Source organism: Ursus americanus, chromosome X (assembly GCF_024610735.1).
Source record: "Ursus americanus isolate L20-20 chromosome X, mUrsAme1.1.p, whole genome shotgun sequence".
NCBI lineage: Eukaryota > Metazoa > Chordata > Mammalia > Carnivora > Ursidae > Ursus > Ursus americanus.
The window spans coordinates 82340446-82355245 of NC_142164.1; the positions used below are offsets into that span (position 1 = coordinate 82340446).

The following is a 14800-nucleotide window of genomic DNA, read 5'->3' on the forward strand; positions in this document are numbered from 1 at the left end:
TCTTTATAAAAAAAGAAAATTATTAGTGTGAAAAGAACTGGAATCTCCAAGGCTACAGGATCAGCCATCACTTAGGCCGAGAACGTGGAGAGTTTTAATACACCAGTCTGGTGTTCCCCAACTGACGGCGCTGGGAATCCCTTAGGGAAAGGAAATTTAGGGGTCTCTGAGGCCAAGAAAGTTTCTGCTTTATCCTGGAGAAGGCGATAAAGGAGTCACTTAGGCCGTGGCTTTTATCTCTGGTTAAAGAAATCTAGGGGAGTCTGTCTAGCTGATTTGGGGGTTTCTCAGGCTGAGGGGAGTTCTTCTTCCCTCAAGAAGAGCAATTAGAAAGTCTCACAGACCAAAAAATACTTTATTTTATCTTTGCCTGACCGGGATCGCCCCGAAAAGCTTTAAGTCATTTCTCAGTCCTAAGGATACAGCAAGAACTAAACTACCTGAGTGATCTACAGAGGTTCCTCACTTTTTTTACCAGCCTATCTTTAACCGGTCGAAGACGGTCCGAAGAGAGCGCTTACCTCAGAGTTGAAGCGGTGGCGGTGAACAGTCGCTCCACGAGATGAAATCCCACAATTCCACTGTCCAAGGGAAATCAACCAATCAGAACAGGAAAAGAACTTGAACTGGCCAATCAGGGGTTAGGAAAGTAGGCGGGGCAAGTGAGTCAGGAACGGGGTCTAAAAGTCCAGTTCCAGGGACGGGACCATCTTTTCAAAGTAGGTGGATTCTCTTGCTTGAAGCAGGATTGCGCTCTGCCAGAATTGGCCACTCCAGATTCCATAGGTCCGTTCCTGCGCATGCTCAGATGTTCCCTTTCTCTTCGGTGTACTTCTCGCTACTCTCTGCTCTGCTTTTGTTGTTTCAATAAATGGTAAATACGAGGCCACCACCTCAAATCCTTGCTGTCAGTCTCCAACTTCCTCAGATATGGGGCTCTTTTTTAGGACCTCTGTAGCGGCTTAAGAATTTTAAACTTTTTTTAGATTGAATTACTTTTGTTATTTTACACATCAAATTATTGAAATGGTGACTTCATGTAGTTGTCTCATTAAAGATAGCACTTGCAAATGCAGAGGTATCTACAGTCTTCATATGTTTACTTGAAAAGATTTTTCAACAGCAGTCTGATATCGAGTTTCCGGCTCTAGATGAAGATTAACAAATTATCCATAATCAAACTGATGTCTTTGATTAGATGACTAACAAAATTTCTAGTAATTTGGCTAGGAGCTCCCCAACGAAGAGACACGCAAATCGGACACATCACAGGAACTATCTGAAGTAGGAACTACCCGATCCTTGTTACAGTGATTCCATAAATGCCGTCAGGTAAAATTTGATCCTTGACAAAAGGGACACGTAAAGGTGGGATGCCCAGAAAAACTCGTGTTTTCTTGACAAGTCTCTGTGTTCTCAGAGGTGAGTGTTTCACTCCTATTACTGTTCCCTACTAAATCTTGAGAGATCTGAAAGTTTGGAATGGTAGAGGAAACACCATATTCATCTTGATACTTCTAATTTTAAAAAAAGATTTTATTTATTTGACACAGAGAGAGGGAGCGAGAGCACAAGCAGGAGGAGTAGCAGGCAGAGGGAGAGGGAGAAGCTGTCTCCTCGCGGAGCAGGGAGCCCAACGTGGGGCTTGATCCCGGGACCCTGGGATCTCGACATGAGCCGAAGGGAGATCCTTAACTGGCTGAGCCACCCAGATGTCCCTTTTTTAAAATGAAAAAAAATTTTTTTAAAGATTTTATTCATTCGACAGAGAGAGAGAGAGCACAAGCAAGGGGAACATCAGGCAGAGGGACAGGGTGAAGCAGGCTCCCTACTGAGCAGGGACATCTTGATATTTCTTAAGATTTGTAATGATGTCTCAAGTAATAGAATTTAATTTGCTTTCACAGCATCTGCAGCTACTGGAAAACTCCTCATGGTAGTTTCAAGGTCTAAGACTTGTTCAGGACAGTCTCTCTCTCTCTTCTAGTCACATTTCCATAACAGAGGGGATAAGTATTCTGCTTCTCTTACTGCAGTCAGAAAACATTTTCTACAGAAGATGTGCTGGTAGGCCATGGCCTCATGGCAGTTTTGAGCACCCCTGACAGATGGGGCAGTAGAAATCATCTTTGGTGTAGCACGTGGCTGCAGAGAACTACTTGGCCATGGTGATGGATGGAGAATCAAGACAATGGTGGTGGCGGCGGCAGTGTCAGCAGCCAAGGTGGCAGTGGCGGTCTGCCCGTCTCCCCCGTGGAACCCCAGTGGGGGAGGGGAATCATCTTAAACTTTTTCCCCCCATTTTTGATATGTGCTTTTTAAAAATGTGCTTTTCCTAGAATACCCAATAACCAGGCACAGGTTTTACCCCTTAATATTCACAATAGTATTAAACTGGGTGTTATATGTAACTAATGAATCATTGAACACTACATCAAAAACTAATGATGTTCTATACAGTGGCAACTGAGCATAATAATAAAAAAAGAGTATCCATGTAATTACGGTTTGCTGTGTCCCTCAGGGGATTCAGAAGTTACTTTCTCTAGGAATTCTCTCCTCCCCCTCCCTACCACCAGTGCCTCCAATGGGTCCCCAATATCCCCTGTGCTTTCTATCCACAGCCCTGATCTTTCTCAGTTGTTCCTCCCAGAATGACAGAGCTCTATAAGAACACGGACAGGGCAGTGACCCTTGTTGCCAGCACAAAGCCCTTCATGCACATCATCCCATGTGATTTTCAGAACCTCACCTTGGGTTAAGTACTGTTATTATCCCCATTGTGCAGATGTTGAGACTGAGGCTCAGAGAGTTAAGCAACCTGATCAAGGTCACACCGTCAGTGGGTAGCAGAGGTGGAATTCACTCCCAAGTTGAACTGAGTCCAAAGTCTGTGCTTTTAATTACGCTTTCATGTTGTCTTACATATTTGTTGGTTGCTGAATGAATGAATGAATGAATGAATGCATTTTGAAACTACAAAGGACCTTCAACAAAATCTACATAATCTCTTGCAATCATAATCTCTTGGCTGCTGTAACAAATTACCAAAAATTTTGTGGCATAAAACAACAGAAATTTATTTTATCACAGTTCTGGAGGCTAGAAGTCTAAAATTAGTTTCTCTGGGCTGAAATCAGGGTGTCAGCAGGGCTGTACTCCTTTCAGAGGCTCTAGAAGAGACTCTGCTCCTCTATCTTGCAGCTTCTGGTGGCTTCTAGCATTCCTTGGCTGTGGCTGCCTCATTCTAATCTCTGCCTCCATGGTCACACCCCCCTCTTCTCTTCTGTTGCTGTCAAATTTCCTCTGCTTCCCTTTAATAAGGGCACTTGTGATACATTTAGGACCCACCCAAATAATCCAGGATAATCTCCTTATCTCAAGATCTTTAACTTAATCACATTGGCAGAGTCTTTTTTGTTATTACTGTAAGGTAACATACATAAATTCCAGGAAATAGAATATCCTTGGAGGGGATTATTCACTCTCCAGTAATCTGCCCTCTGGTCGCCAAAGATTTATGTCCATCCCACATGTAAAACACACGCACCACGTCACCAAATCCCCAAATTTCTCAATACGCTGCAGTATAAACTCAAGTCCAAAACCTCATTTAATATTATCAGCTCAAAAATACCAAATTTTAACACCTAAAATAGATATAGATTAAACTCTGGGTATGATCTATCCTGGATCAAAATTCCTCTTTGGATGTGGACACCAGAAATCAAGTTATCACTCTTATAGAGAAAGATGGCAGAGTAGAAATAGCCTGAGCTCACCTCCTCCTCCCAGAGACACATTAAGGCTGTAACTACATCTGGAGGAACCCTTCCTGAGAATGACTTGGAGACTAGCAGAAAACTCTTCCCAGCCAAAGATAGGAAGAAAAAGTCGCATCAAGAAGGGTAGGAAAGGCATAGATGTACCCTGCTTGAGAGCCAAAGTCCTGGTGTAACAACTCACAAGTGTAAGGAATATCACAGGCATGGAGGTCCTATGTGAGGAGCAAGGGGTTCAAGTCCCACATTAGGTACCCCCAGCCCTGAGGATCTGCACCAGGAAGATAAGCCTCCATAAAATTTGGCTTTGAAAATCAGTGGGGCTTAAGTCTGGGAGAGCTGGTGGGCTATAGGGAGAGAGAGAGCCAGCAAAAGAGGAAACACAAGCAGGGGGAGTGGGAGAGGAAGAAGCAGGCTCCCCAGTGGAGCAGGGAGCCCGATGCAGGGCTCGATCTCAGGACCCTGGGATCATACCCTGAGCTGAAGGCAGACCCTTAATGACTGAGCCACCCAGGCGCCCCCACAAGGTTCCATTCTTAAAGGGCTCACACAGTCTTACTTGCTCTGACACCCAGCACAGAGGCAGCAGTTTGAAAATACCTGGGCCACATATGAAGATTTATTGACTAATTTTAGGGCATGTTCTGGAGGGGTAGAGATTTGTAGGAAATTTTTCCTGGAACGGAAGTGCTGGTAGGTACCATTTTTCTTGCTTTCCTTCAGCCTAGCTGGGCCAATGCTAGCAGGTACCAGTTCTGACACTCTCCATCTACCTTGCTAGTACCACCTGCCCTACCTGACTCCTTTGCAGCCCCACCCTGCACAATGGGCCCATCTCAGCAGACACCCCTCCAAAGCAGCTTCTGCCCCACCACACCCTGTGGGAAGCCTCAGTTGGGACCAGTTCCGCTCCAAAATGATTCCTGTGACAGGGAGAGGCAACTGCATCCACCAGCGTGCTTGCAAGAGTCATGGGCAAGCCTCACAACCAGCAACACCAAGGGATAACTCCACCCACCAACACATCCACAGCAGCTTCAGCTGGGCCTCTCAGGCAGTCATGCTGGGGGTTGGGACTACCCACCAGCAGTTGCAGCCCATTCACAATAGCAGGGCACATGCAGCCTACACAGGGGACACCTCTGGAGTGCCTGGTTCTGGTGACCAGAAGGGATTGTGCTTCTGGCCCCATAAGATGCCTTCTACTAAGGCCACTACCTTATAGACCAGGAGATATAGCAGACCTACCTAATACAAAGAAACAAACACAGAGAGTCAGACAGAGGGATATGTTCCAAATGAAAGAATAAGTCAAAACCTCAGGAAAAGAACTAAATGAAACAGACATAAGAGTTTACCTGATAAAGAGTTCTCTTTATGCTCTGAGAACTTGGGAAAAGAATTAATTAACTCATTGAGGATTTCAACAAAGAGAAAATATAAAAAAGAACAAATCAGAGCTAAAGAATATAACTGAAATGAAAAACACACTAATGGAAATCAATAAAAGATTGGAGGATGTGGAAGAATTGCTCAGCGATCTGGAAGACACAGTAGTGGAAATCATCCAAACTGAAGACCAAAAAGAAAAAGGAATTTAAAAAATGAGGATAGATTAAGGGACCTCTAGGACAACATCAAGCATATTAACATTCTTTATGTTAATACCCATATTATAGGGGTCCCAGAAGGAGAAGACAGAGAGAAAGGGGCAGAAAACATATTTGAAGAAACTATAGCTGAAAACTTCACCAGCCTGGGGAAGGACAGACATCCAGGTCCAGGAATCACCGAGATCCCCAAATAAATGCACCCAAAGAGCATAAGACACATAGTAATCAAAATGTCAAAAATTAAAGCTAAAGAGAGAATCTTAAAAGCAGCAAGATTAAAGTAATTGGTTGCATACAAGGGAACACCCTTAAGGCTATCAGCTGACTTTTCACCAGAAACTTTGCAGGCCAGAAGAAAGTGGCATGACATATTTAAAGCTGAAGGGCAAAAACCCCACAAAATCCTTACAACCAAAAATACTTCATTCAGCAAGGTTAACACTCAGAATTTTTGTTTCCAGACAAACAAGAGTTAAAGAAGTTTATCAGCATTTAATCAGGCTTACAAGAAATGTTAAAGGGACTTCTTTACATGGAAAAGAAGAGATCATTACTAGATGTAAGAAAACTATGAAAGAAAAAATTTCATCAGTAAAAGCAAGCGTATAGTAAAGGTAGTTGATCAATAACCTATAAAGCTAGTATGAAGATTAAAAGACAAAGGTAGTACAATCAAATATATCTACAATAAGTCATTAAGGGATACACAAAATAAAAGATGAAATTATGACATCAAATATGTGAAACATCCACGAGGGGAGGGAGTAAGAATGTAGTGCTTTTAGAATGTGTTTGAACTTAAGCAACCATCAATTTAAATAAGACTGCTATATACATAGGGTGTTACATTTGAACCTCATGGTAACCACAAACGAAAAACTTATAATATATACACACAAGGAAAAATAAAGAGAAAGGAATCTAAGCACAACACTAAAGAAAATCATCAAATTACAATGGAAGAGAGCAAGAGAAGAAGAAAGGAACAGAAAAGAACTATAAAAATAACTGGAAAACAATGAACAAAATGGCAATAAGTACTTACCTATCAACAATTACTTTAAATATAAATGGAATAAATTCTCCATCAGAATATATAGGGCGACTGAAGGGATGAAAAAACAAGACCCATTTATATACTGCCTACAAGAGACTCACTTCAGACCTAAAGACACATACAGACTGAAAGTGAAGGGATGGAAAAAGATATTCCATGCAAATGAAAATAAGAAAAAAGCTGGGGTAGCAAATAATATCAGACAAAATAGACCTTAAAACAAAGACTGTAACAAGAGATAAAAAGGGCATAGCATAATGATAAAGAGGAATGTAGCAAGAGGATATAAAAATTATAAATAGCTATGCACCAAAATACAAGCATCTAAATATATAAAGCAAATATTAACAGACATAAAGGGAGAAATTCACAGTAATACAATAAAAGTAGGGGACTTCAACACACCACTTACATCAATGGTTAGATTATTCAGATAGAGTCAATAAGTAAGTGGTGTCTTTGAATGACACATTAGACCAGACAGACTTAACAGATATATACAGACCATTCCTTCCCAAAACAGCAGAATACATTTTCTCTTCAAGTGCACATGGATCATTCTGCAGGATAGATCACATGATAGGCCAAAAACCAAGTCTCAATAAATTGAAGATTATTAAAATCATATCGGGCATCTTTTCTGAATGAAACTAGAAATCAGGGGCACCTGGGTGGCTCAGTCAGTTAAGTGTCTGCCTTTGGCTCAGGTCATGATCCCTGGGTCCTGGGATCAAGCCTTGCAGCAGGCTCTCTCTCACTCTCTCTGTCTCTCTCTCTCAAATAAATAGATAAAACCTTAAAAAGAAAGAAACTAGGAATCAATTACAAGAAGAAACTGGAAAAAAAATACATGGAAACTAAACAACATGCTACTAAACAACCAATGGGTCAATAAAAAATCAAAAAGGAAATAAAAAAATACCTCGAGACAAAAAAAAAAAAAAAGGAAACCCAATATTCCAAAATCTTTGGGACACAACAAAAGCTCTCTAAGAGGAGAATTTATGGTGATATGGGCCTACCTAAATGAAAAGAAAAATCTCAAATAAACAATGTAACCTTACACCTAAAGGAACTAGAAAAAGAAGAACAAAGCTCAAAGTTAATAGAAGGATGGAAATCATAAAAATCAGAATGGAAATAAATGAAATAAGGACTAAAAAACAATAAAGAAGATCAATGAAACTAAAAACTAGTTCTTGGGAAATATAAACAAAATTGATAAACCTTTAGCCAGACTCATCAAGAAAAAGACAGAGGACTCAAATAAATAAAATTAGGAAGGAAAGAAAAGTTACAACCAACACCACAGAAATACAAAGGATTATAAGAGAACTATGAATAATTACATATCAACAAATTGGACAACATAGAAAAATGGATAACTTCCCAGAAATTTACAATCTTCTGAGACTGAATCATAAAAAATAGAAAATCTGACTAGAATGATTACTACCGAGATTGAATCAGTAAACAAAAACCTCCCAAAAAACAAAAGTCCAGGACCAGATGGCTTCACTGGTGAATTCTACCAAATATTTAAAGAAGAGTTAATACTAGGATGCCTGGGTGGCTCAGTCAGTTAAGTGTCTGCCTTCGGCTCAGGTCATGATCCCAGCACCCTGAGACTGAGTCCCGCATCAGGCTCCTTGCTCAGCGGGGAGCCTGCCTCTCCCTCTGCCTGCTGCTCCCCTGCTTGTGTGATCCCTCTCTTTCTGGCAAATAAATAAATTAAGATAATCTTTAAAAAATAAAAAAGAGTTACTATCTATCCTTCTCAAACTATTCCAAGTACTCACAGGGGAAAGAACACTTCCAAATTTGTTCAAGGGCAGCAGTAACCTGATACCAAAACCAGATGACACTACAAAAAAAATTACAGTCTAATATCCCTAATGAACACAGATGCAAAAATCCTCAACAAAACATTAGCAAACCTAATTCAACAATACATGAAAATGATCATTCAGCAAGATCAAGTGGGATTTGTTCTGGAGATGCAAGATGGCTCAATATTCACAAATCAATGTGATACACCACATTAACAAAATGAAGAATAAGAATTATACAACCATCTCAACAGGTGCAGAAAAAACATTTGACAAAATTCAATATCCGTTCATGATATAAAAAAAAAAAACACCTCTCAACAGAATGTGTATAGAGGGAACATACCTCAATATAAAAAAGGCCATATATGATGAACTCACAACTAACATCACACTCAATGGTGAAAAACTGAAAGTCTTTGCTCTAAGATCAGGAACAAGGCAAGAATGCTCACTTGGCACTTCTACTCAACACAGTACTGAAAGTTCTAGCCACAGTAATTAGGCAAGAAAAAGAAATAAAAGACATCCAAACTGGTAAGAAAGAAGTAGAAGTGTCACTAATTGCAGATGATATGATACTATATATGGGGAAAACCCTAGAGACCTCACCGGAAAACTATTAAAACTAATAAATGAATTCAATAAAGTTGCAGGATAGAAAATTAATACACAAAAATCTGTTGCATTTCTGTATACTAATAAGACTGTCAGAAAGAGAAATTAAGAAAACAATTATATTTACAAGTACATCAAAAAGAATTAAACACCTAGGAATAAATTTAGCTATTGAGGTGGAAGACCTGTACTCTGAAAACTATAAGATTTTGATGAAAGAAATTGAAGATGACATAAATAAATGAAAAGATATACCATGCTCATGGATTGGAAGAACTAATATTGTCAAAATGTCCATACTGTCCAAAGTGATCTACAGATTCAGTGCAATCCCTATCGAAATACCAATAGCATTTTTCACAGGACTAGAACAAATAATCCTAAAATTTGTATGGAACTACAAAAGTTCCTGAATAGCCAAAGCAATCTTGAGAAAGAAGAACAAAGATGGAGATATCTGACTGTAGTATAGATAGTTAGTATAGTATAGATTACAAGCTATACTACATAGCCATAGTAATCAAAACTGTATGGTACTGGAACGAAAACAGACAATAACAGATTAATGGAATTGAATAGACAGCCTAGAAATAAACCCATGCTTATATGGTTAATTAATCTATGTCAAAAGAGGCAAGATTATAGAATGGGGAAAAGACCGTCTCTTCAATCAGTGGTGTTGGGAAAAGTGGACAGTTACATGCAGAAGAATGAAATTGGACCACTTTCTTACACCATATACATAAATAACCTCAAAATGAACTGGAGTACTAAATGTAATACCTGAAACCATAAAATTTCTAAAAGAAAAATTAGGTAGCAAACTTCTGGACGTTGGTTTTAACAATATGTTTTTGGATCTGTCTCCGAGGCACAGGCAACAAAATAAAAAAATAATTGGGACTGTATCAAGCTAAAAAGTTTTTGCACAGTGAAGGAATCCATCAACAAATAACAGGGCTACCTACTGAATGGGAGAAGATATTCCCAAATGTCATATCTGATAAGGGGTTAATATCCAAAATATATAAAAATAGCATACAACTCAAAACTGTAAAAATGAGCAATCTGATTAAAAAATGGGCAGAGGGCCTGAATAGGATTTTTTCCAAATAAGACACAGAGATGGCTAACAGACACATGAAAAGATGCTCAACATCACTAAGCATTAGGAAAATGTAAATCAAAATCACAATGAGATATCACCTCACACCTGTCCAAGGGGCCAGTATCAAAAAGACGAGAAACAAGAAGTGTTGGTAAGGATATGGAGAAATGGGAACCCCTGTGTGCTGTTGGTGGGAATGTAAATTGGTCAGCCACTATGGAAAACAGCACGGAGTTTCCTCAAAAAATTAAAATAGATATACCATATAATCCAACAATTCCACTTCAGTGTATTTACCTGAGGAAAATAAAAACACTAATTAAAAAATATATATGCACCCCTATGTAAACATTTGCATTATTTGCAATAGACAAGATATGGAAAGCAACCTAAGTGTCTATCTATAGATGAATGGATAAAGGATATGTGAGATATATCTACATCTATATCTTTTTTTTTAAAGATTTTATTTATTTATTTGACAGAGAGAGAGACAGCCAGCTAGAGAGGGAACACAGCAGGGGGAGTGGGAGAGGAAGAAGCAGGTTCCCATCGGAGGAGCCTGATGTGGGGCTCGATCCCAGAACGCTGGGATCATGCCCTGAGCCGAAGGCAGATGCTTAACGACTGAGCCACCCAGGCGCCCCAACATCTATATCTATTTCTCTCTCTCTCTCTCTCTCTCTCTCTCTATCTCTATCTCTATCTCTATCTCTATCTATATCTATATCTATATCTATCTATATATATATCTGCCATAAAAAATAACCAAATCTAGCGATGTGCAACAAAATGGATGGACCTAGAGGGTGTTATGCTAAGTGAAATTAGGCAGAGAAAGACAAATACTGTATGATTTCATTTATACGTGGAATCCAAAAAACAAAACAAGTGAACAAGCAAAACAAACAAAAGACAGTCATAAATATAAAGAACAAACTTGTGGTTGCCAGATGGGAGGGGGTGGGGGATGGGAAAAATAGATAAAGGGGATTAAGAGGTAAAAATTTCCAGTTTTATCAGCCTTTTTTCTGTCTGTAGCATTTTGGGAGTCTGATAGCCTTCCTCCATTTTGTCCTGCCTCTGTCTCTCAGCCCAACCTGGCAATCTTTCTGACGATATTCTCAAAAACCTTGTGGATCTCCCATATGTCACAGCCATTCACGCCATCAATCCAGAGGGTCCTCCACAGATCTTTCCCAGATAATCCCATCTGTATTTCTGGCTATGGCTGAGCTGGTTGAAAAGATTCATTTGTCACACACCTACTCTCTTCAGTACTAGCAAACACAACCACACTTTGGCTTTCTTACCATAGCACACCTTCCTGGGAGTAAATCTCTTAATTTTAGTGTCTTTTGCAATCTTGATAGAGTGGAAATTTTCCAAATTATCAAATCCTGGATCTTTCTTGCTTAACAGTTCTTTCCTCAATTTATCTCTTTCCTCTGACATTTTACTAATGCAGCAAGAACAAATTAAGCCACACCTTTAACACTTTGCTTAGAAATCTGCTCAGCTAAATATCCAAGTTTCTCACTTACAATTTCTGCTTTCCATACGACTGTGGGACATAATTCAGGTAAGTTTTGTCAGTGTGTCACAAGGATTGCCTTTCCTCCAGTTTCCAATAACATGTTCCTCATTTCCTTCTGAGTTCTCACCAGCAGCACCTTTAATATTCACATTTCTACCAACATTTTGTTTATGAGAATATGGATATATTTCCTAAAATGATATACATTTTATCTACCATGTACTTCCCTTCCTCCTGAGATCTCACCAGAATAACATTCAATGTTTATATTTCTACCAACAATTTGTTTAATTCAATCTAGGATTTTTCTTCTCTATTTTTTTTTCTTTTAAGTAGGCTCCACGCCCAGCGTGGGACCCAGCTTAGGGCTTGAACTCATGACCCTGAAGTCAAGAACACAAGCTGATATCAGGAGAGGCTCAACTGATTGAGCCACCCAGGCTCCCCAATCTAGGGTTTTTCTATCGAGATTCTCAACATTTTTCTAGCCTCTATCCATTATCCAATTTCAAACTTACTTTTATATTTTTAGGTATTTGTTAAGGCAGCATTCCACTTCCAGATACCAAAATCTGTATTAGTTTCCTGTGGCTGCTGTAACCAATTACCACAAATTTGGTGACACAAAACAACAAAAATTTATTTTCTCCTGGTTCTGTGGGCCACATGTCTGAAATCAGTATTACTGGTCAATATCAAGTTGTCAGAAGGGCTGTGCTCCCTCATAGGCTCTAGGGAGAATCATGACTTACCTCTTCCAACTTCTACTGCTGTCATTATTCCTTGACTTCTGGTGGCATTGCTCCAAATCCAAGGTTAACATCCTCACATCTCTCTGTGTTGCATCTTCATATTGTCTTCTCCTCTGTGTCTCTTCAAGTCTTCTTCTGCTCATTTCTTTTTTTTTTTAAAGATTTTATTTATTTATTTGACAGAGATAGAGACAGCCAGTGAGAGAGGGAACACAAGCAGGGGGAGTGGGAGAGGAAGAAGCAGGCTCTTAGCGGAAGAGCCTGGTGTGGGGCTCGATCCCAGAACGCCGGGATCACGCCCTGAGCCGAAGGCAGACGCTTAACCGCTGTGCCACCCAGGCGCCCCTCATTTCTTTTTTTTAATGCAGTCTTTATTTTTTCTAAAAATTGAGGTAAAGGGAACTCTTTTGACAAGGAAACCACCTGCATGCTTGAAAATGGGTAGGTCCTAACTTACACAATGTTATATGTCAATTATATCTCAATAAAACTGTGAAAAAATTTTACTTACTTACTTATTTATTTATTTATTTATTTATTTATTTATTTATTTATTTATTTATTTAACAGAGAGAGAGACAGCCAGCGAGAGAAGGAACGCAGGCAGGGGGAGTGGGAGAGGAAGAAGCAGGCTCCCAGCAGAAGATCCCGATGTGGGGCTCGATCCCAGAACCCTGGGATCACGCCCTGAGCCGAAGGCAGACGCTTAATGACTGAGCCACTCAGGCACCCCGTGAAAAAATTTTAATACAAAAAAAAACTGGAAAAAGAAAATGGGAAGATCCAGCTTCATGCAGTAGCTCCAGTATGCTCAGAGGAAGAAATCAAAGTTGGCTAAGGTTAACCAAAAATTTCCTGAGTATTTCCTGGACGACTAGTATTTCCTGAGTGACTAGTATTTCAAAGATGAAAGATCAGTCAAAAGTTTGAGTCTTATAGTCCTTGGAAATATGTAACACCGATGCTCCTGTCCCCTCAGCTGAGCATGCTGGCTGGCATTTCTGGTATTAGTGAGAAAATTGCCCCTGTTTCCCAGGCCCTTCTGCTTTCCCCATGACCAGTCTGGGATCTGCCCAGTCCTCCTCCCCGAAGAGAGCAGCTAATTCTTGTAAGTCTTGGAGAAGAATGCTCCGCAGGTATGAATGTCTTGTACTGTGGGCCAGCTTCACAAGGAAGTTGGGTATGCAAAGGTTTCTAGAAGGGTCTGGAGAATCAGAGCAGGGCAGAATTTTCAACAGTAGCCAGCCAGAAGGACAGTCGTTCAGGGTGGGCCTTCTCCTTTGTCCCCTTTCATTATGGCTGGACTGTAGAAGGAATGGAAGGGTAGAGCTCTTCCATCAGCTCTACTCCCACTGTATTTTTAGAAGCTCCCAGCGACATTCCACAGGCACTCAATGGTTTTGCTATTTTAGACCCTTGAGGACAGCCAGGTCCTCTTGCAGCCCCCACACAGGGGCTCCAGGCTCTCAGCTAAAGCACAATGCAACCTGGTCCATGCCCCCTACCATGATGACTTGACGAAGGGGGAGAAGAACCCCCAGAGCAGACACAGCAGGAAGGAGTGCCAGGCCAGTTGGGAGCAGATGATGCCTGGGTGCACTGGATAGGTGGTGACCCCTGTGCCTTGGAGTCTCTTGGCCAGTTCCCAATTAAAAATACATTGGTCACCTTGCTGTGGCAATGAGCAAAACCCCGGCTGTACTGTTTCTCACCCTGGAGGTTGTGGAAGTGACTCTTGCTAGCATGGTGGGTTACTGATGACAGGTTCATCACCTGTGAGGGCAGTTTTTCAGTGGCACCAGGAGCAAGTGGGTGCAAAGGAAGTGGCTGAGGTGGTTGACTCCCAAGTGGGTTTCGAAGTCACCAGCTGTCTTGGAGTATGGATACATCATCACTTCTGCATTGTTGATCAGAATAGGGAGCTGCTTTTTCTCTGCCAGAAAGCCCTTTGCAAAGGCTCAGTTGCATTTGGTATTGGATGGGTCCAGTGTCTGAATTAGCATCTGAGAATTGTTTGTATTGGCCTGGATTTCACTGGCCAGTGGATTATCCCTTCAGTATATCTCAAAAGGCAATGCATACTTGGGCTCCTCTGCTACCAAGCTCTCTGGCCGTCTCCTTGCCGATGCCAATGTTGGCTCTGGTGATTACCACTATCTTCCTGGGAAACTGCATGTTTGTTCTCCAAACTCCAGCAGCAAAGAACTTCCTAATGGATAGAGCTATTACATAAGGAACGGAAGGAAGGAGGTGAGCAGTCCCAAGATAACCAGCATCTTTTAAATGTTTTTAGTTGTCGCTGCTTTAGCAAAAGCAGCTTTTCTTCCAACTCTGGCTCCGTCTCCCGATCTGGCTCCAACCCTTGGCTGTTTCTCTCTCCCCCTCCTTTAGCTTCTTTAGCTCCTGGGCTCTCACTAACAGCTTGGCCTGGTCTTTCTCACAAGGATACATGTGGTTGCATTTAGGGCCCACCCAGATAATGCAGGATAATCTCCTTATCTCAA

The 14800-nt window shown here is 40.7% G+C and overlaps 2 pseudogenes; both read right to left on the bottom strand.

Annotated features, from left to right (window-relative positions):
- Nucleotides 1–1091: 1091 nt before the first annotated feature.
- Nucleotides 1092–2167, bottom strand: LOC123787955 (E3 ubiquitin-protein ligase RNF138-like; annotated as a pseudogene).
- An 11472-nt stretch (nucleotides 2168–13639) lies between these two features.
- LOC123787954 (retinol dehydrogenase 12 pseudogene) lies at nucleotides 13640–14572 on the bottom strand (annotated as a pseudogene).
- Nucleotides 14573–14800: the final 228 nt, after the last annotated feature.